Source organism: Mirounga leonina, unplaced genomic scaffold (assembly GCF_011800145.1).
Source record: "Mirounga leonina isolate KUSES-001 unplaced genomic scaffold, KU_Mleo_1.0 Mir_321, whole genome shotgun sequence".
NCBI lineage: Eukaryota > Metazoa > Chordata > Mammalia > Carnivora > Phocidae > Mirounga > Mirounga leonina.
Window position 1 is genome coordinate 866,175 of NW_023270680.1, and position 22,038 is coordinate 888,212.

The 22,038-nt window shown below is 49.0% G+C and overlaps 1 protein-coding gene across 1 annotated transcript in view; it reads left to right on the forward strand.

The window, feature by feature from the left end:
• GALNTL5 (polypeptide N-acetylgalactosaminyltransferase like 5) overlaps positions 1-22,038 on the forward strand; it is a 111,652-nt gene that overhangs the window by 13,499 nt on the left and 76,115 nt on the right. Inside the window, exons 3-4 of the mRNA XM_035029847.1 lie at positions 933-4,569; positions 21,564-21,795. The gene's annotated coding sequence lies outside the window, so the exon portion shown is untranslated. The remainder of the gene's footprint in view (positions 1-932; positions 4,570-21,563; positions 21,796-22,038) is intronic.

Below are 22,038 nucleotides of genomic sequence, written 5' to 3' on the forward strand. Positions count from 1 at the left end.
GGTGTGATAGACCAGTGCACCCTATAGTCATGGCCCCACCCCTGCGCCTTCTTAGCTGTAAAGTGATCTGTTGGATGCTCTGTTGTGTGGAGTCCATGCTTGGCCACTGTCCCATAAAACCCCCAGACAGTGGTGCTAGCTGAGGCTCTGTGGGCAGGAAAGACATAATCCACACCTGGAATAGGTATCTATCCTTGTAAGATGAACTGCTGGCCCTTCCGAGATGTAAGGGGCTTAATGTGGCCACCTTGCTACCAGGCAGATGGTCTCCTCAAGGAATAGCACCGCCTGGGGTCAGCAGTAGTCTCAGTGGCTGACTGGCTGGAAATCCCGAGGGGGCAGTTGCTAGATAAATGGGAGTCCTGCTGTCAGGCCCACGCGTAGCCTCCTTCTCTGCCACTCTGGTTGCTCCATTCATGTACCCACCTCGCCAGTCCCGGGGTGGCTGGTGACAAAGGCTAGCTGCCATTGACCAGTGAGGCAGTTTGCACACTTGGCTCTCTGGGGACCAAGAGCCTCCTGCTTAGCCTCAGAGGCCATGCGTTCCTCTGACTGTCCCCAGGGTCTTGCACGGCAGGTGCTCTCTGGTGGGCACCAACATGGGATTCAAACATCTTTACACCTTGTGTCCGCTCCCATATGTCCGTCCACCTGCCTCTCCCCAGACCTTTCTGTCCCTGACCCTCCAGCCTTTTTCCTTCCAGACCCCTAACCAGCTAGCTGGGCCACTGGCCACAGCCCAGGCACCTTGGTCTGGAAAGAGATTTCCACACACGTGGGTGAGCACATGCCCACTGGGAAGAGCTGTTGCCTGGGTCATTCAGGGCTGCCCCGGAACATGACTGGAACGCAGCTGCCGAACATTTTCAGATTCCTCCCCCAAGATGGCCATCTGTCAGTCAAGCTGGGATTTTTTTATTTGCTCCTTACAGTGGTCATATAGGACGCCCCACTCCCCACATGGCCATAGGAGCGGGCTGGTAGGGGGCTGCCGGTGAAACCGTTGTGAGTGACGTGGCAGTCTGAGATGCCAGCTCGTGCAGCTTCCTCACGCCCTGTGATTTTGCTCAGCCTCCATCCTCTTGCAACGGACTGCTGCTCGTCTGTTCAGCCTTGTGACTCGGTGGGTCCCATAGGCCCTAGGTCCCCCGGGGGCCCTTCCAGGTGCATGCACAGCTGGTGTTCCAGGGTCAAGTGTTCCCTCTACCAGGAGCCTATTTCTCAAAAGGAGCATGGTTCCCTGCTGTAGCTGGCATGGCCGTGCTCCAGACCATTGCTCCTGCATTGGGATTCTCCCCTGGCTGGTCATGACCTCCATGCTGCATTTACTCCCGCTGTTGAGACCCCCACCACTGCCGTGGACTCATCAACCCCCTCCCAGACCACCAGCCCCACCTGCCCTAGCTCTCCCCCAGCCCCATTCCCCAGTTCTACCTGGCAGTGTCTCCCCCAGGAGGTGGGCAGGCTGGCCTCTGTGGCCCATGAGCATGCTATGGGGGTTGAATTGTATCCCCCAGAGACACATGTTGAAACCATATGCCTGGCACCTGTGAATGTGACCTTGCCTGGAAATTGGGTCATTGCCGATGTCATCTGGTTAACTAGGGGGAGGTCATCAAGGTGGCCCCTAACCTAGATGATGGGGTCCTTATGAGAAGAGAGGAGACACAGACACGCAGCGAGGGGAACGCCTTGTGAAGACACACACGCACGGAGGCCACACAGAAGCCACGTGAGGGTGGAGACTGGTCGGAGTGATGCAGCACCAGGATCTGAGAGCCAGGCACCGAGCACCTCCTCCCTGAGAGCCTCGTGGGCTCTGCTGATGGCCCGGGTGACCCGTGATTTCGGACTTCTAGCCTCCAGAACTGCAAGGGACTGAGTTATGTTATGAGCCACCCAGGCCGTGACACTTGTGACAGCAGCCATGGAAACTGATACACACACCTTTCTCGGCTGCCCCCCTGCACTTTGTCCTGCGTCCTCTCCTGCCTGGAAGCCCCCCTCCCCCTCTCCTCCACGTACCCACCACTCCCTTTGTCCCTGTCGGGGCACCCAAATTTCCCTTGGAACACTCGGGCTCTCGCTCACCCCCTACCCTGCTGCGTTCTTACATCTACGGGAGGCGCTGTACCCCTTAGCACTTAATTTTAAACTGCCCCCTTGATTTATGTATATTTCCCACTTGGCTCCGTGAAAAGATTTTAGGCAGCTGCTGCTTCCCGTTGCTGGCTAAAAGGCTATTTCTGCTGTATTTTTCAAGACTGCCCCGATTGGTTTTGGAACCAAGTAGGGTCTGACCTCAGCCCTCAGGGTAGAGAGCACATGGCACGTCTCCACATGGGGTTAGGGCCTGCCTGAGAGGGGACCGGATCACAGGGGTGCAGGCCTCCGAAAAACCCAGCTATCGGGGGCCCAGCCATGCCCAGCATCTGACTCGATGCTCTGTTATGGTCAGTATTCAAGGCTCTGACTCTGTGATTTAACCAGCCCGAGTGGCATGGGGACCACACCAGAGGCTATGAGAGACGCAGTCTGTTGGGGATTTGGGCCGAGCCCCATATTTGAACCTACCCGAGCCTCTAACTCCGAAGGTCCTTTAATAGCTCTCAGGAGGAAAAAAAAAACAAAACGCAGATCTTACCATGTGAAAGTTAATGCACAGGAAGGGGACAGGAGGACCCATTCCAAATGTAAATCAAGGACAATTTACATTTAGCAACAGCCACATTTAGCACCCATAGGCTTCAATTTTAATTAAGGCAGAGTGTCTCATCTCCAATCAAGGCCAGAGAATTAGCACATTCTCGTGACACATCATGTCATCTGGCAGAGCGGCTTTGCGGGGAGCCCCTGGTGTGACAGCCGGCTGGGGACCAGCTGTGCTCTTGGTGGCGCCCGGTGGCTGTGCCCTGCCTCCCGGAGGACTCCTTCTGACCTGCAGTGTGTGAGCTGAGTGTAGTAACAACCCCATCACGGGACCCTCCGAGGCCCCCGCTCTGTCTCCCCTTTTGGTGGGGAAAGATTTGTCACCCGCTCCCACCCCGGCACCGACAGCCGTGCGTGCCTCAGCTTCCTCATCTGCACAGTGGGCATCTGCCTCACCTGGCCCTTTGCTCTGAGGCTTGAAGGAGGAGGTGTGTGGGCCAGCAGTTTGCAGGACGTGAAGCCCTCTCTAAATTGCTCATCATCCCCATATGTCCCGTGTGTCAGAGAAGCCTGTGAAACTGTCATCCTTTGCTTTGTCGTGCCTGCTAGGAGGGGCGTTTCAGAGACCCTGGGCAGGAGTGACGTCCAGCTGGAGCAGAGGCAGCTGACCACGTGGGACCAGGACGTGGGCCTCGGCCCTAGGATGTCTGGGCCCCGCGCGATCCTTCTGGTTACAGAATCTGCAGTGACGTCACAGCCCCCATCGAATGGTGCCAGGCTGGCCCCTCCCCGTCCGGTGCTGTGGCCTCCTCCCACAGGGACGGGGTCTTCGGGCTCCTCACGAAGGACAGCCCTCCACTTCAGGCAATCCTGGAGGTTTACAGACAGGACCCCCGAAACCCAGCCTTCCTGCCTTACAGTATTAGGATGGCTGGGTGCCTCTTTCCCCTGAGGCTGTTCTTAACTAGCCCAGGGACAGAAACGTCCCACCCTTTTCACCATCAGTGGGCTTTGGGGGGGGTGTGAAACCAGTGCCCACCTCCCACCCAGCCCAGAGGAAGTTGGGTCATAAAGAGCATTTTCCAAAACACGTAGGAAAAAAATCACAGTTCATCACAAATTCACAAATATACACCTGCAAATTTAGCAGTGCTGTCTTCAGAAAGGCAGGTACCCTTCCTCAACCTCAGGAAGTGCAGAGATCAGGACGCTCGGCTCTCTGCGGTGCCGGGGTCTCTGGTGCTACCCCCCAGCTTGCTGTCCAGTCCTGTTTCTGATCCTTGTTTTAATGGCTCTATTATATTGTGCCTTTTACTGTACATGATCTCAGATGGTTTTCTCCTGAGTAGGAGAGGTACAGATCACCCATCTTATTTATAACTGCAGCGAAGATCAGAATCAGAGTGTATAAATTGGGGAGGAATGTGGAGGAAAAGATGCTGGGCAAACAGGCTGCTGTTGGCACCTCGTTTTTGCCTCCCCCTTGGTTTCGATGACCCTGTAGCTTCGGCCAGACAGGCGCTCAGGAAGTAGCTAATGATTCGGCCAAAGGCATTTATTGACCACGTCATTTCCACGCGGCCAGCACGGACCGTGCTCCCTGGAGGACATACAGGAAAAAGTGCAGGCCCCACACCCACCAAGAGGAGATGAGAGGGGCCCTCGTGGAGGAATGCAGCCAGTCCCTGACCAGCGGGAATTGTCACAGGAGCTAACATTTATTATGTGCCTGTGTGGGACAGCTTTGTGCTGGGTGCTCTCGGCCCACCTGTGACCTCTCACACGTCCTTCGGTGGAGGGTCCTGTCACTGTTTCACAGATGAAGACATAGAGATCCGGGACACTAACTGTGGTCAAGATGGTGCCGGAGCAAGGGCCAGAGAGCTTCAACCAGGACCGGACAGCCTGGATTTCCAGCAGGTGTGTGGGGCCCTGAGGCAGACACCCAGAGCCACGGAGCAGCAGAGAGGGGGTGGCCGGGCCTTGTGGTCGCACCCTGAGGGACCGGCTACAAGCGACAGAGACCCCTGCACTGCCTGGGACCACAGCGCACCTCCGAGATACCTTCCCTCTCCCGCTCCCCTCCACAGCCCTTTCAGACTCTCCCCTCCCCTCACTCCAGCCAGTAATCTTTCCTCCTACTTCTCCAGCAAAGGGACAGTCAGAAGGGGACTTCTGCCAGGCTCCCTCCCCCACAGACCCCCTACCAGCAGCGACTCCCACAGACGACTCTTGACTCTCTCTTTGCTAGCAACCGCCATTCTGCTCTCCTCGAGCCATCATTCCCTCTCTTTCCTGCTCCATCAACGTTTCTCTCGCCCATGCAGTGGTTCTTCCTCTTGGCTACACATTGGAGGCACCCAGTGAGCTTGAAAACAAAATGAATGGGGGCCTTGTTCCTACAGACTTGGACTGGAATAGCCTGGAGTTCTCCCCAGGCGTCCGGAGTCATGACGCTGACTGTGCCCAGCATCCGCAGCCGAGAGCCAGCTTTCCTAGGGCGCCCACCAGCCAGCTCTCTCCCACCCACGCCCCTCCAGCTGCTGACACCCCCCACCACGTCACCCCTCAGTCCTCATCTTACTCACTTTCCAGCAGCACTGAGCAGTCGGTCTCTCCCTCTTTCTTGAAGAACTTCCTTCCCTGGCTCCCTGACCTCTCGCTGGGGCTCTCCGTCTACCTCGCTGGCCGTTGCTGGTTCCTCCTGATCGACTCTTGGTGGCCCGGGTCTCCATGCTGGGACCTGTTCTCTTCCCCGGGTACACTCACCCCTTGCTGTGCTCACTCAGCCTGAGGGCTTTATAAGTCATCCATTCACTAAGATTGGATCTCTGGTCTGACCTCTTTCTTAACGCTAGACTTGTATATCCAGATGCCCACTTGACCTCTCCACGTGGGGATCTCTCTGACATCTCAAACCAGACATACCCCAAACCGGGATCCTGCCCTTCTACCCACCACACCACAGCCTTACCAGCCTTCCTGTTACTCAAGCCAAAAACTGAGTTGTCTTGGATTGCTTGCCTTCTTAATGCCTACTTCCAATCCCATCAGCAAATCCAGGGGGTCCTGCATCAAAGTGTATCCAGAACCTTTGCTTCTGACCCATCTTCCATGCCAGTCTGGTCCAAACTGGATCGTCTGTCACCTGGTAACTGGTTTCTACTTCCACCCCCCTCCCCTGGTACATTCTCAAAACAATAGTTAGAGTGATCCTCTACCAAAATCCCTCCAAAGGCTCTACCTTTCACTCTTGTCAAAGCCCATGTCCCCACGATGACCTACAAGGCCTTCATGATGGGCTCTCCATTCGTCCCCTCCTCGCCCCTTCTCCAGCTGGCTAGCTGTTCTCCAAGCTCTTGCTCCAACATGCCGGACTCCCTCCTACCTCAGGCTCTTTTGCATGGACTACTCCCTCTGCCTGGAAATGTGCTTTTCCTAGGTATCTGGATGATCTACTTTCTCCTTTCCTCCAGCTCCCCACTCAAATTCCACTTCTCAGTGAGTCCTTCCCAGATTGGCCTTTTAAAAATTGAAAGTCTTTCCTGGCATCTCCCTTCTTTGCTCATTTATCATCTCTGGCACATGTCACCTCCTAATACCTAATATCTTCCAATGCTTAATTTACTTATATGTTGTGTTTATTGTCTGCTCCCACAGGAGGTTTTAAGTCCCATGAGGTCAGAGATGTTTGTTTTGTTCAGTGTTCCATAATCTACTACGGTGCCTGGTGCTTAGGAGACAGTCAGTAGTGTTTGTTGAATGAACGAATGTGATGCAGACCAGGAGCTGTGGGGGATGGTGAAGGGAAGAAGAAGGCCTCGCTCGGTTCCACAGGGATTATCACTAATATTTGGTGCTGGGAGTGCTTCCTGAAGAAGATCAGAGCTGAACCTTGAAGGGAGGATAGTCTTTAACGATAGTAATAACAGTTGGGATAAGCAACGGGACTCATGAAATCCTAGGAATGATTTTGTCAGAGCTCTGCTCTCAGAGGAAGAATGGCCCTGGAAAAGCCGAACCGGAGGTAGGGTGAGGAGGTGGGATGCGAAAGCAAGCCCGGAGGCAGGGACACAGTCTCCTGGAACGTGTGGGTGCTGCGGCGAGCTGCCAGGCCCCCCATCCTTGGCCCCCCCCGCGAGCTGCCAGGTCCCCTCCCCCGCCCTCGGTCCCCAGCAAGACGACACAGTGCTTCACAGGGAGGGTTAGGAATCCCGTCTGTGTTTTCCTGGGGATGTACCTGTCTTGAAGGAAATTCTTGGTGGAGACGGAAACAAAAGACGTGCAGATCCATGGTCAGTGATTGGGCATTGATCCCCATTTCCAGTCACAATTATGTGTTGCCATGACAACTGCACAGTCAGGACCAAGCCAGAGTCTCACTCGGCGTATCAGATGCAGACACGCTGTGTGCACTTTTCCACCTCAGCCTGAAATGTGGAAGCCACAGGTTTTCATGCCAGAAACCCAAGGAGAAGGCCACGGCTCGCCCTTCAGGAAAGGGAGGGCATGGGGGCATATTCACCCCGCTGCTTGAAAATCTCTGAAAACAGCTTTGACTGTGCCCCTCCGTGGCTCCCTCCTCTTGTCTACTGTCTTCACTCCCTCACGTCTGCACCACTTGCTTTGGCCAAATTCACTTTCTCATAATTTTCTAGATGCACCAGGGAGGAGAACAGTGTATAAGCAAGGAGACAGAGGAATGAAACAGCATGGAATGTTCTGGAAGCGCTTGGGGCTGTGAGGGGCCAGGTGGGGAGGAAGGACTTTGGCATCTGCAGACACTACGCTAAGCCCGGCTCTGCCACGCACGGGTAATGGGCAAGTTCCCTCATTGTCTAAACGTGCTCTCCTCACCTCAGTAGACTGCCTTGCACATCAGTGCTGAGCTGAGTGAGGCTGGCTGTCTGCACGCCTCTAGCATGGCATCTCCAAACACAGCAGAGGTGGGCAGATGGGGAGGGCGTCCCCATGCTGCACACTGAAGACTTGGAGTTGGCTGGTGGGGGCAAGGAGTCAGGGAGAGATTTAAAGCTGAGGAAGGGTTGGTGCTGCTATTAATCCCATTTTATAGACGGCAAAACTAAGGTACAGAGAGGTTAAGTAATTCGCTCAAGACTGCACACTTAGTAGGTGGCCGAGCTGGATTCACACCCAAGCTCTTAACCACCATAGTGGTTATTCTTCCTCCAACTAAATAGGAAAAGGAAAGGTCTTTGAGGCTAAGGCCATGTTAGGGACTGTGGAAGAATTGACTGAGATCCACAGAAAAGCTGGACTTGGCTTTGCCCCCAACATAGTGGTTAAGCTGCTGAGAAAGGAAGAATTTAGGTGATCGGCATACCCATCAACACATTTCCTTCAACAAGGATGGACCATCGGCCCTCTCCGAAGCCTATGGCACCACCCCTTACTCCTAGTGTATTGCGGAAAGGCCTGTCTGAAGTCCTCCGTGCTCTGGGCCAACCGTACGGCCTTGTGGAGCTTGTCGTAGGAAGGACAGGTTCCCAGCAGCTGTTTCCAGCCCTCCAGGCCGATCTGGGAAGGAGAGGTCCTGGTGCTAGGACTCAAGACTGCTCACACATACACACACACACACCCCCAGCAGAGAAGTGTGCACGAGAAAGCCCAACACCTACATCGGGACTCAGGCTGAAGACGAGAGTGTCGTCTGCAGCCACGGAAGACTATAATGGCCATCTCTTAGTCAGGGGCCACTGCACATATCTCAGCCAGAAAGAATTTAATATGGAGCATCAAACCCAGCACGGTCCCTGCCTGGCTGTGGGCTGGCAAGCCCGCGGAGCCGGCCCTGCTGCTCCTGCCACCCTTTGGGCTGGGGCTCCAATAGGAGGAGAGGTGGTTGGAGGTGGTTCTACCAGAAGCCCCCAAACCAGGGTCATCTGACTGTCGCTTGGCCATCAAAGGAGGGAAGTGTAATTGGCCACCAAGGAGGTGTTGCAGCTTCTTCCAGGGACACCCCAGAAAGCAGAGAAATACTCTGGACCTCCTTCAGCTCCCCCTTTTTTTTTCTTCCAGTGCCTCCATTAGTGGGGCAGAGGGGGACTGGGGTTCGCGGGGGCCTGGGACATGTCCCTACAATGAGGGGTGGACAGGGCAGGGAGGGCAGGGATAGATGGGAGAGCAAAAGGTGGTTGAGGGGGCATGCTATTAATCTCACCTGGAACAGTCCTGGGTTATCTGGAATAATCTAATTCCAAATATGCTGTCCCATTGTCCCGGGAAACTAGTGAAGCTTTCTGGACGTTTAAATATGGGTATGCGCTGATACCAGATTTGTCTTCCTGACACTCAGCATTCCACGTTCCACTTGCTCAGTGGGACCTGACCCCAAAGTCTGGCTACAGAGTCTTTATCTGAACAAAATCCAGCATTAAAAAAGAATTTTAAAAATTTCCCAGAATTAAAAAAAATCCATAGTAAAACAGTAATCAAATGTTATTTATTTAACATAATAGAAAATATCTAACAAAATCATTGGAACACCAGAGGTATTCTCATTCAATTTTGAATGGTCCAAGAATTATAAATATTGAAAAGGAGACAAGATTTTGATGATATAATCACCTACCTAGGAAACAAATTAAAATTGACTGGAAAACACTTAGAATGAATACGGTAATTCTGTAAAGTGACTGGCTGGAAAATAAATATCCAAAGCGTAATGCTTTTCTTATATAATAACAATAACCAGGGGTTCCCCGGGGGGCTCAGTCGGTTAAGCGTCTGCTCTCGGCTCAGGTCATGAGCCCAGCGTCCTGGGATCGAGCCCCGCGTCGGGCTCCCTGCTCGGCGGGAAGCCCTCTTTCTCCCTATCCTGCTCCCCCTGCTTGTGTACCCTCTCTAGCTGTCTCTCTGTCAAATAAATAAATAAAATCTTAAAAAAAAATAATAACAATAACCAGCTGGAAAATTAGAGGGAAGAAAGATGTGGCTCACAGAAGTTAATGTGCAGCTCCTTTACAAGGGACATGACAGACCTTGGTGGGAGGCTGGAAGAGGACCAGAGCAAAGGGGGGGCATGTTCCTGGAAGGGGAGACCCGGAGCAGTGAAACCAGCCCTACTTCCTGGAATACCATGTCCATCGAACAGAATCAGATCCTATCACCACCACCCCCGCCACCACACACACACAGGACTTTAAAATTTGGAATGTGTACTTTTAAAGTCTCTCCAGAAGAATAAATATAGGAGAGAATCTATTAATGGTTGGGAGGGGTGGTTAGGAGAGAATTTCTTCAGCTGATTGTACGTATTACATAGTATAATCCTAAAAAGATATAGTCGTGGGACAACAGGAAGCATGCAGGTCAGTGAAACCCTAGTGATCGTGTCATACATGATGATCATGATCCTTCAAATCACGGATAATCATTTATATATTTTATATGATAATGCGGTCACTGTTAAAGTGGCGGCTGTCAGTGACTGCTTCCGCAGGGTAACACGGCTTCTCCAGTTCCTTCCAAAGCAGGTTATGGGATGGGGAAGGAAGGAGAGAACATGAAACCTCTGGGTCCCAGGAAGATGAAATGGACATCCTGGCAGGAACTCACACTCGTGTCTTCCGTTAAAAGTACTGGGTGTTATACGCAACTCATGAACCATTGAACACTACATCAAAAACTAATGATGTGTTATATGTTGGCTAATTGAATTTAAATTAAAAAAAAGAAAAGTAATCTCAGAGAGGTTCTCTTACATCCACCCGTGCTGTAAGAAGCAACCACCTCTCTCCCCTTCCTCTCGGCCATTCGCTGGGCAGCCGCAAAGCAGCAACCGTGTGTGAGTGCATCTGCATCCACACTGGCCAGGCTGGGGTCCAGATTGGCAGTGGCTGCTGGGAGCTCTGTTGCCTGGAATGCAGCCTCTAGCCCAATGGTCAGACGCCAAGTGACAAGACCACTGGGGGAGGAGATGACTCCGTCAACACCGTCTTCAGTGAGACCGGGGCTGACGGGCATGTGTCCGGGGCAGCATTTGTTACCTCCAACCCACAGTTGTTGAAGTTCACACCGGCCCCCACCACCAGCTCCTCCACCCTGCACAGCTCATCACAGGCAAGGAAGATGCTGCCAATAACTGTGCCCGAGGGCACCACACCATCGGTAAGGAGATCATTGACCTTGTCTTGGATGGAATTTAGAAACTGGCTGACAGGTGCACAGGTCTTCAGGGCTTCTTGGTTTTCCTCAGCTTTGGAGGAGGAATGGGGTCTGGGTTCACCTCCTTGCTGATGGAACCTCTCTCTGGCCATTATGGCAACAAGTCCAAGCTGGAGTTCTCCATTTACCCTCCACCCAGGTTTCCACAGCTGTAGTTGGGCCCTACAACTCCATGCTCATGACCCACACCACCCTAGAGTGCTCTGATTGTGCCTTCATGGTAGACAACGAACCCATCTGTGACGTGTAGAAACCTCTATACTGAACGCCCAACCTACACTAGCCTGAACAGGTTGATAGGTCAAATTGTGTCCTCCATCACTGCTTCCCTCAGGGTTGACGGAGCCCAGAAGTCCAGACCAGCCTGGTGCCCTGTCTCCGCATCCAATTCCCTCTGGCCCCATCTGCTGAGAAAGCCTCCCACCATCAGCCTTCTGTAGCAGAGGTCGCCAACGTGTGCTCTGAGCCAGGGAACCGGAGGGTGAAAGGGGACCCTCGCCACGACAAACACACGGCTGTGCGTCTTTCTGCAGAAAGAGAGGAATTACTTCAGTTAAAAATGTCACAAAGCGGGGTGCCTGGGTGGCTCAGTCACTTAAGCGTCTGCCTTCGGCTCAGGTCATGGTCCCGGGGTCCTGGGGTCGAGCCCCACGTCAGGCTCCCTGCTCAGTGGGAAGCCCGTTTCTCCCTCTCCCTCTGCCCCTCCACCCTGCTTGTGTTCCCTCTCTCGCTGTGTCTCTCTGTCAAATAAATAAAATCTTTAAAAAAAAAAAGTGTCACAAAGCTGCTGCCTTTACGGGGAAGCTCATTCTGTTTTAAGTATTGAAAAGTTGTGCTCTGATCCGTTCATTTGTAGGTAGCAGTGTATACTCTCATATGCAATTACTGACCTATGCTTTAAAACACGACTCTGTTACAGACCCAAGCTGTCCATTTCTCTGATGGGTTTGAGTAAAGTATTCCCTGTCTTAAATGGAAAAAAAAAAATCTGCTGAAAGGACCGCTGGGAAGTCATTATCGGCTCTTCGTGAACAGCAGACTGCCTCCTCGAAGGGTCCACATTTTTGCGAGCCTGAACCTGCAATGTGAAGCATCTGTATTCGAGGACCCTGAACTCTTGGCGGGGAGGGTCTCTGCCCCCGCGCGCCCTGCCGCCCTCGATCCTCGCTGTAGGATTGCAGAGACCATGGCACAGGGGCTCTCTCAGGACAAATACTACCGCAGGTAGCAGGATGAGTCCTTGCAAAGAGGCAACATTTTCAGAAAGAACTTAAAAAAATACATTTCCTGGAAATTGCCTCTGACATTTCAGGTCTGCTCCAGGGAAAACCTCTATGGAAGCTTTAAGTAATGAACTGTCATCATTTGGATAATTGCCTTTCAACCATCAATGATTATCCCACCTCGCGGACTGAATCAATTATAAAACGTAGGGGCTCTTAACCTTGAAAAGCCCACAGGGATATGCGATACGGAGCCAAATACCAAACAAGCCACTTTAAAACAACTTTCAGTAGTTGCTCCCTAGAGAAAGTTGGGAGCAGGCAGCTTTGTTGTTTGGTTTGTTTGTTAAATAAGTCTGTCCAATTTTTGAGTCTTTATTTGAGTTTTTAACGGATTTGACTCTTGCAGCAGTATTTGTGTACAATTATGGTAAAAATAAAAACGAAATAGAAGCCCCACAGGTGCCTCATTTCCCCACTTTGGCCTCCCATCTCCCAGCATTTGTTACCACGAGGTCACTGTCCCCAACAGTCAGCAGTCCCTGGCTCTTCCCGCTGCCGCCAGAGTGCCTCCTGACCCCAGCGTCACGGTGACTGGAAGGTGAGGAAGAGACAGATGGGAGCCTGGCTGCTGGCTGGTCCCCGTTCAGCTGATGGGCCCCGTGAGGGAACCACGTTTCATCGTTAAAATGATGAGTAACAATGGGAGCAAGAACCAAACCTTTAAAGAATTCTAACACGAGTTGGGCCTTAGCCCTGTGGGTGGGTGAGGATGTTGTGTTGCTGTTTTTCAAAGCTGAGCCTCCTCCAAGTTTGTCATGCAGGTTCATCATGCAGCAGCTACAGCTCCACTTCCCAACGCAGAGACCCTGCAAGGACCAGGCTCCTGGCGATCTCCATCTGCTGAGTTTCCATCTCAGATTCAGCCGGTAAGGGCCACGTGGTCGTGAAGCCTGACATCAGCAAATCTGTGTCAAAACCTGAACTCTGATGCAGAAAAACTCAAGGGCAACCTGTCGGAATTGGCCAGCTAATTCCCAGCAATATTTAGGAAGTCATCCAGCACTGGGTGAGGCCCAGGACTGATCACACATACCAATCGCTTTACCCACTCCTCCAGGTTCATACAGGGTGAACGTAGATTAATAAAAATCAGCACACCTGTATGGGTCAGGGTTTCCCAGACTGATAGATGTATTTTTTTTATTTTAAGGAATTGGCTCATGTGGTGCTGGGGGCTGGCAATTCTGAAATCCAGGCCGGCTGACAGGTGGAACCTCGAGCAGAAGTTGGTGCCATCCCAGTATGTGTGTAGGGCCTGTAAGTTTGTCTGTCCCAAGCACGTCTGCAGACCCACCCAGTCAGTCTCCTTAGGTATGCTTCCGGCATTTGCTTTCAGCCCCACATTCTGGCTGTGAGAGAGGCTCCTAGGACCTCTAACCTGGCCAGACTGCTGCTCCCATCCCCCACAAAGCCGTGGCAACTCTGCCCGCACCCCCAAATCTCTCCACCACGAACAGGCAGCACATTTCTGAGCAGAAGTGTAGCGTGAGGGCCTGTCTGGACACCAGTCGTCTCAGTGTGACTTCCTTCAAAAGCAGAGCTTGAGACAAAGAACCTGCAACCAAGTAAGTGATTTGGGAACTGATCTTGAGAAGCAGGACTGATTGAACAGGAAGGAGTCTCAGAAGAAGAAGAAAAAAACGACATGAGTGTGTGTTATCAGGGTCACTGCCAAGGACGCCTGGTTCTGCTGGGGCCTAAAACAGGCAGACCTGGATGGAAGGCCCTGTGCCCAGAGCGGAGTAGGTCACACAGGAGCCATTCTGAGCTCGTGGGGTCGGCCTCTGAGCTGCGCGGAGCTCCGGGTTGGGCTGGTGGGCTGCGAGGCGCCGAGGCATCGTTCTGCTGCCCCACGGGGACGTGTTTGAAGGAACAGAAGCTCGTTCAGCCTGGGGGAGAGAGCACTGGGCATGGGCCAGAGGGCCTCACATGCCGAAGGGCAGCCTGTGTTAGATACAGTGGTGGTGTGAGGGCTGGGGATTGGGGGGCAGGGGGCAGGTTCTGCGCCAGACCTTGGCCAGCCACTCCCCAGGAATATTCACATGCAAAGAAGAGTGGCAAGATAAAGGAAAATAATACTCTACGATGGGGGCCTTGATCGGTTCTCTAATCAGGTGCAGAGAATTTCTGTCAGCTGGGCTGGACCTCAGCAAGCATTCCCTTACCCTAGTTTTTTAGGCTTCTGATGAAAGGAGGCCACGAAGCCCTCCACGTCACCTTTCTGAGACCCAGCCCTAAACCTTGATTGTACCAGGCCTAGAGGCAGCCGAAACGCACAGGTTTTGGAACCAAACTCGCAGAGCTTGGGCTCGAGTCTTACCTCCACCGTATGACTAATCATATGACCGTGGGCAAGTTTCCTGGTGTCTCGTTTATAAAGCAGAGGCAGTGATAGTGCCTACCTCCTAGGCCTGGGATGAGGAATAAATGAGTTAACTCATATAAAACACTTACAACAGTATCCGGTGCATCGAAAACCCCCAAACTGTTAGTTATGCTTATTAGTACTCCCTGTAGCAGGAGGAAAGGCAGAGAGGGGGACAACGGAAGGAGGGAGGAGGAGCGGAGGGCGAGGAAGACGGGCAGGCAAGGCTAGACCAGGCGAGGCAGCTGCTGCCTAGCAACACCACCCACCATCAAGAGTGGTTATAGCCCACGTTTTGAAAAGTCTGATTGTTACTTCGCCCCTTCGGAAAAAGCAGGGTGGTGGATAGGAGAAAATCTGAGAGCCACCTCTTGCTTGGGCACCTACCCAATGGACAAGGGAACAGGCTTATTTTGCGGTGTTCCCGGGAGTTAAACCAGGCCAGTGAGGGTAAGATTTGTTCTCAGTAGCATTACCAACTGTCTAACATTTAAGTTGTTCTCGATGGGATGATGGGCGGTCCACGGGTGCTTCCATATGCTAGGAAATCAAGGATGGGTGTGCCTGAACGAGACCCGGCCCACTCTCGACATTTCCTCCCACACTCGTGAGACAGAACATGGGAAGCGGGGCAGAGAGAAGCCTGTTCTGCATATGCCACCGGACTTTTTTTGTAAATAACATTTTCTAATGTGTATTGACAGTGAGCTTGTTCTAGGTAGTTGGAAGCACTTTCAATGTGTTACTTGATCATCACATGGGCCTTGTGATGCAGGTGGTTTGTTAACAACATCTACATTTTATTTTATTTTTTTAAAGATTTTATTTATTTATTTGACACAGAAAGAGATCGAGAGAGAGGGAACACAAGCAGGGGGAGTGGGAGAGGGAGAAGCAGGCTTCCCGCTGAGCAGGGAGCCCGAGGCAGGGCTCGATCCCAGAACCCTGGGATCATGACCGGAGCCGAGGGCAGACTCCCAACGACTGAGCCACCCAGGTGCCTCATAATATCTACATTTTGGCCCCACAAAACTCATTTTAGACTTTGAACCTCCAGAACGGTTAGATAATAACTTAGTGTTGTTTTAAGCCACCATATTTATCATAATTACAGTAGCAATCGCAGACTAATACATGCTCCATCCATTTCTTTTAATTACAATGTATCTGTTAAGCTCTGGCCTTTTGACCCATGAAATTTCCTAAGGCAGGACTTTGCTGACTAGGTCCTAATGGTACAGTTGAACATTTTCCTTCGTCTTCTGGATGTGCCACGAATCGGCGGCTGAATCCAGCAGCTGGGTCAGGTTCAGATTCCATTCCTTTGGCAAACACTATAAGTGACTTGCTTTCTTTTCAGGATGTGTGTGGTTTTTGTTCTATTTCAGTTTAGCAGCAAATGATGTTCAGGTCTCTGCTCCATTAACAAATTCATTTGGAGTTACAAGCTGGTGGTATTTGAATTCTGCAGTTTAAAAATTTTTAATAGCTATACTACTTTACAAGGTGATCCATCCCTTCATCTACTGTTTGGTTGTCTAGCAGTACCATTTATATAGGAAAGACAGTAAATGCTTTTCCTTTGCTTTTGTTCACTCAGTTCTCAGGATAATGAATTGGTTGCCTGTCATCCTCAAAAGGTGATAGTTCTTATTTAAATATCATTATAGGGGCACCTGGGTGGCCCATTCGGTTAAGTGTCTGCCTTCAACTCAGGTCGTGATCCCAGGGTCCTTGGATAAAGCCTCATGTCAGGCTCCCTGCTCAGTGTGGAGCCTGCTTCTCCCTCTGCCCCTCCCTCCCCACCCCCACACTCATGCTCTCTCTCTCAAATAAATAAATAAATAAAATCTATAGAAATAAAAATAAATTAATATCATTATAAATTTATGGACTTATATTTGATGTGTTTCAATCCACTGAAATTCCTGTCTTTATTGAATCTCAAATTGTCCCACCTTTTGGCCAGTGGGAACTCCTGAGTCATTTGGACACGGCCTTAATAGTCTTTGGTAGTTCTTTGCTATTTGGTATCTTGAGTTGTTCCAGACTCTTCTGGAACATTTCTTACCTCCAATCCAGAATCAGCCATTTTCCTAGAATCTCTGGTTTCTTTCAATGGAGAATGATTTTTTTTTTTTTTTAAGAGAGCGAGAGCGTGAGCGGAGAGGGGCAGAGGGAGAAGGAGAGAGAGAATCTTAAGCAGGCTTCATGCTCAGTGTGGAGTCCAACAAGGGGCTCGATCTAACAATCCTGAGATCATGACCTGAGCCAAAATCAAGAGTTGGATGCTTAACCAACTGAGCCACCCAGGAATCCCAATAGAGAATGATATTTTAAGAGTACAACCTAGAGGCTATGGCTATGTATAAAAATATGAATATATATAGAGAGAGAGACAAAAATATAGAAACAATGACCAGCCAGAATGCAATGATTATCCATAGTACATCCAAATGATACATAGTACAACCAAAATGATGTACTTTTTGTTCATATATATATTTGAAACTTTACATATTTATGAATGTGTATCTATTTATGGAGATATCTACCTATCCACCATCTATCTATCTTCCTTGAGTTCATAGAGAATTTTTCAATTCAAGTTAAGAAAACAAGGTTTTTACTTAACCACTTCTATATTCCATCTGTATCTTCTTTCTTTCACACTGAGATTCTTAGTTCTCAGTGATGCGGGGAAGAATAGAATTAAAATACCCCATAACTTCTCGGGCGCCTGGGTGGCTCAGTTGGTTAAGCGACTGCCTTCGGCTCAGGTCATGATCCCGGAGACCTGGGATTGAGTCCCACATCGGGCTCCCAGCTCGGCGGGGAGCCTGCTTCTCCCTCTGACCCTATCCCCTCTCATGCTGTTTCTCTCTCTCTCTTTCTCTCAAATAAATAAATAAAATCTTTAAAAAAAAAATACCCCATAACTTCTCATTTGCTTCATCCCACATGACACATACTATGGTCTCAGAGCAACAATACTAATCCTAGCACATTGATTATGATTACTGAAAACACTTAACAAGTTTGTCTGCCTATGTTATCCCCATTCTCCCTTTAGTTGTTGATTTATTTTGTTGACTTATTTTTTTATGATTTACGTCATCAGATCACATAGTCATCACATACTACAATCTCTGCTTTTAAACCCTCTCTTAGTTTTACGAGTAACTATATATTTAATGCTAAGCAGCCGTCCCTGTGCTGATGTTTGCCGACATTTAGTTGTCTAAAGTTCATTCTCTACTAAATTCCTTACAAAGAGCTCATGGGAACACTATTTCCTGAGTTCTTCATGCTCACCAGAATGTGTGCTCTTTATACTGAAAAGTATTTTACTGTTTTAAAATCCACAGTCCCCATCTTTCCTTGAGTACCCAAAATACATTGTTCTTGTGGCATAAAGCATTGCTGTTGAAAAGCCCAATGATAAGCCTATACTCCTTACAAGTCACTTTCTCTTTTTTATCAAGATACTCAAGGTGCATTTTCTCTTTTTCCCTAAAGTCCTGTACTTTTCCTAGAATATGCTTCGGCATTGATTTTCATAGATAACTATTCCCAGATGGTACAGTGTGTTTTCTTTCAATATGTAGTTTAAATCTTTGTAATTTGAGAAACGTTCTCTTGAATTATAGTTGTTAGTACCTGGTCTGATCCCTTGCTTTCGATTTTCTACTTTAAGGACGCCTGTTCTCATGTGTTGGATCTTCTTCTTCTATCTTCGATATTTTCACACTCTCAAATACGTTTACCTTTTTCTTATCCTTTCTGGATTCTGGAAATTTTTTCTCCCTTTCCCTTCTACTTTTCTTGTCATTGTTTGTTGTGGTTTTTTTTATTTTATTTTTATTTATTTTTTATTATTAACATATAATGTATTATTTGTTTCAGGAGTACAGATCTGTGATTCATCAGTCTTACACAACACACAGCGTTCACCATAGCACATACCGTCCCCAATGTCCATCACCCATCCACCCCATCCCTCCCACCCCCCTCCCCTCCAACAACCCTCAAATTTGTTTCCTGAGATTAAGAGTCTTTTATGGTTTGTCTCCCTCTCTGGTTTTGTCTTGTTTCATTTTTCCCTCCCTTCCTCTATGATCCTCTGTCTTGCTTCTCAAATTCCACATATCAGTGAGAACATATGATAACTGTCTTTCTCTGGTTGACTTATTTCACGTAGCATAATGACGCAAATGGTAAGATTTCATCCTTTCTGATGGCTGAGTAATATTCCATTGTATATATATATACACTACATCTTTATCTACTCATCTGTTGATGGACATCTGGGCTCTTTCTATAGTTTGGCTGTTGTGGACGTTGCTGCTATAAACATTGGGGTGCAGGTGCCCCTTAGGATCACTACATTTGTGTCTTTGGGGTAAATACCCAATAGTGCAATTGTTGGCTCATAGGGTAGCTCTATTTTCAACTTTCTGAGGAACCTCCATACTGTTTTCCAGAGTGGCTGCACCAGCTTGCATTCTTGTGTTCCTTCTGGTTCAGTCTTCACTTCTAAGATTTGTTCCTTCTGTTTTAGTTCTTTTTTATTTCTGTCAGTTCAACTCTGAGATTTTTCTGATTGTGACTTACGCCATTCTTTCTCATCTTGTGTCATTTTCTTAATGTTTCTTAGCTTTTTCTGAAGTACCTTCTAAGATAGCCTCCAAGAGACCAGCCGCCTGGTGTACATCCTGTGGACAGGACCTGTGACTATAAGAGATTTCATTCCTATGATTAGGCTACATTTTATGGCAAAAGCGAGAGGATTTTTCAGTTGTGATTAAGATTCCTAATCAGTTGGCTTTAAGTTAATCAAGGTGAAGTATCCTGGGTGAGCCTGACCTAATCAGGAGACTTGTTTAAATGAGAGTCTAAAGGTCAGAGACAGAAAAGTCAGAGAAATTCAAAGTAGCAGAGATACTCTCCTGTTGGTCTTGAAAATGCAAGCTGCTCTGTTTTGGAGAGGGCCATGTCACTGGGGACAAGAGACGACCTCTAGCAGCTGAGGGTCTGAGTCCTACAACCACAAGGAACTAAACCCAGCCAACACCAGTGAGCTTGGAAAAGGACCTCAACCCTCAGGTAGGAACACAGTCCCAGCTAACACCTTGATTTCAGCTTCATGAGACTCCAGGCAGAGGACCCAGCTAGTCTGTGCTTGAACTCCTGGCCTATGGAAACTGCAAGATAATAAATATATTTTAAGCTACTAAGTTCATAATTCATTATGCCACAATAGAAAATGAACACGGTGCATTATAGTTTCTCCCTGTTCAATGTGCATGTCTTTCCAGCATGCTTTCATTGTTTGTGTGGATTGTATGTCATTCTATTTCTCTTCATCTTTTTCTAAATAGTAACTTTGTATGAGATTTGACCTTGATATTTTGTGCTATTGATTTTTATATGAAGTTAGTTTTCCTGAACTTTTATAAGAAGGCTTGGTTCTAATAGCTTTTTTTTTTCAAGCTTAACAAAGATCCTTCTGTTGTTTTCATGTAACAGCTTGCTTGATGACATTTATTGGCTTAGTTCTCAGTTATCTGGACGTTCTCTTTTCTTCACTTCAGTTATCCCCATTTTCCTCAATCTTGATTTTACTCCAAGTAGTTTCTCCATAGTGTGGGGCCTCAATCAGGAAGGGAACCTTGCTGGGCCAATTTCAAGCATTTATAAGGTTGGACTGATCCAGCCTTTGAGGTTTTCCTGCAGGACCTTCGTATGCTCTCTCTCTCTATTGAAATGGGCAAACCTCTCCTTGTTTCAGTCATTGTCCACAAATTGGTCTGCTGGCTTCTACCTGTTGTTCTATTAGATGCCCCGTGACTTCCCTGAGTTCTCCCACACAGATGTTAGTACCGTGCAGGTCTCATGTCTGTAGTGGTTTGTCCCACCTGCTTTTATTTGGGCGTTAATGGAGATGCTTTCACAGCTAATTATCCTGTACATGTTGTGCATGAGTTTTTGTTTTTTCTATCTAGTTGTTCTGTTTTTATTTGGGGAATTGGGAGGACCCAAAGACGATGCTGCAACCCCTACTGTGCATCGCCTAGGAATTCTCCTGCTATCTCCTTTTTATGGCCTGAGAAGGCTGAATTCCCAGGGAGATTAACTAATTTGCTTTAAGTCACACGACTAGTAAGTGGGAAAACTAGCATTTGAACCTGGTCCAAATTTCAGAGTTCTTATTTTTTTCTCACTACATTTTGTTTAAAAACTTCTTTACTATAACAATTCCCAGCGTTAAAACTTAATGATTTCCCATTACCTAAACCAACCAGTCTAAAGACCCCCAACATTCAAGCCCCACCCTGCCTGTCCACCCTCACCACCTCTCCCCAAAGCACGCCCCCCGGTTCTGCCCCCAAAGCTATCTCTATTCCCTCCCTGATCCCTTACTGCTCTTTAACTCATCCGTTACCTCTCCAAATCTAGTCCCCCTCTAATCAATTACTGGCAACTCTAGTAATTTTTGTTTGTTTATTCATGATTTGTGGGGGAGGGTATTTTAAGGTATTAACCTATGCTTTTCTATTCCTCCGTGTATTCATTTCCTAGGGCTGCTGTAACAAAGCAGCATGAACTGGATGACTGAAATGCATTGTTTTATAGTTGTGAAGCCTAGAGGTCCAAACTCAGCATATCAGCAGGGCTATCCTCTCCCTGAACCTTTAGAAGAATCCTTCCTTGCCTCTTCCCAGCTCCTGGTGCTCTGCCAACGATCTTTGGCATCCTTTGGCTCACGGATGCGTTACCCCAGTCCTCTGTGCTCGCATGCTGTTCTCCCTGTGTAGCTCTGTTTTCACATGGCCATCTTCCTATACGGACACCAATCAGATGGGATCAGGGGTCCACCCTACTCCAGGATAACTTCGTCTAAACTAGTTACATCTAAAATGACCCTGTTTCCAAATAAAGTCACCATCTGAGGTACTAGGGGTTGGGACTTCAACACGTCTTTTTCAGGGGGGACACACTTTGACCCCCAACACTTTCCTTCCCATTTCCTTTCTCCCATTTGAGCAGATCATCGTTTTTGTTTTTTGCTTCAGGAGGAACGGCAGAGAGTGGCAAGAACTGTGTCTATGGTGTGGGCTCTCATACATTCAGAACCTACTTCTGTGCTGTCCTCTGAAGGCGCCTCCATTCATCAGACGATCGTAAGACTTTTTTAAATCACCTTCCGCCTGCAAAACCTGTGCGGGGACCTGCAGGGAATCTGAAGAAGCATCTCTTTCATCCAACTTAAGACACAGTTGATTGTGTGGCACACCATTATTTTAGGTACTTCCAAGAAAGAAACACCCTGACAAACTGGGATGTATATCCATTTTTAAAGTGTATCCCAATTTCAGAGTTGTCACAGTGCCAAAAAAGGCATGTCTTAGAACTGGTGAAATAATGCATCATGCACCATGTCTCTTTTAAACAGCGATAGGCGTGGTGGAGAGAAAACACACGTGCACATACTTGCATACACAGGCACATGCACACATGTGTGCATACACACACGTGTGCACACGCACC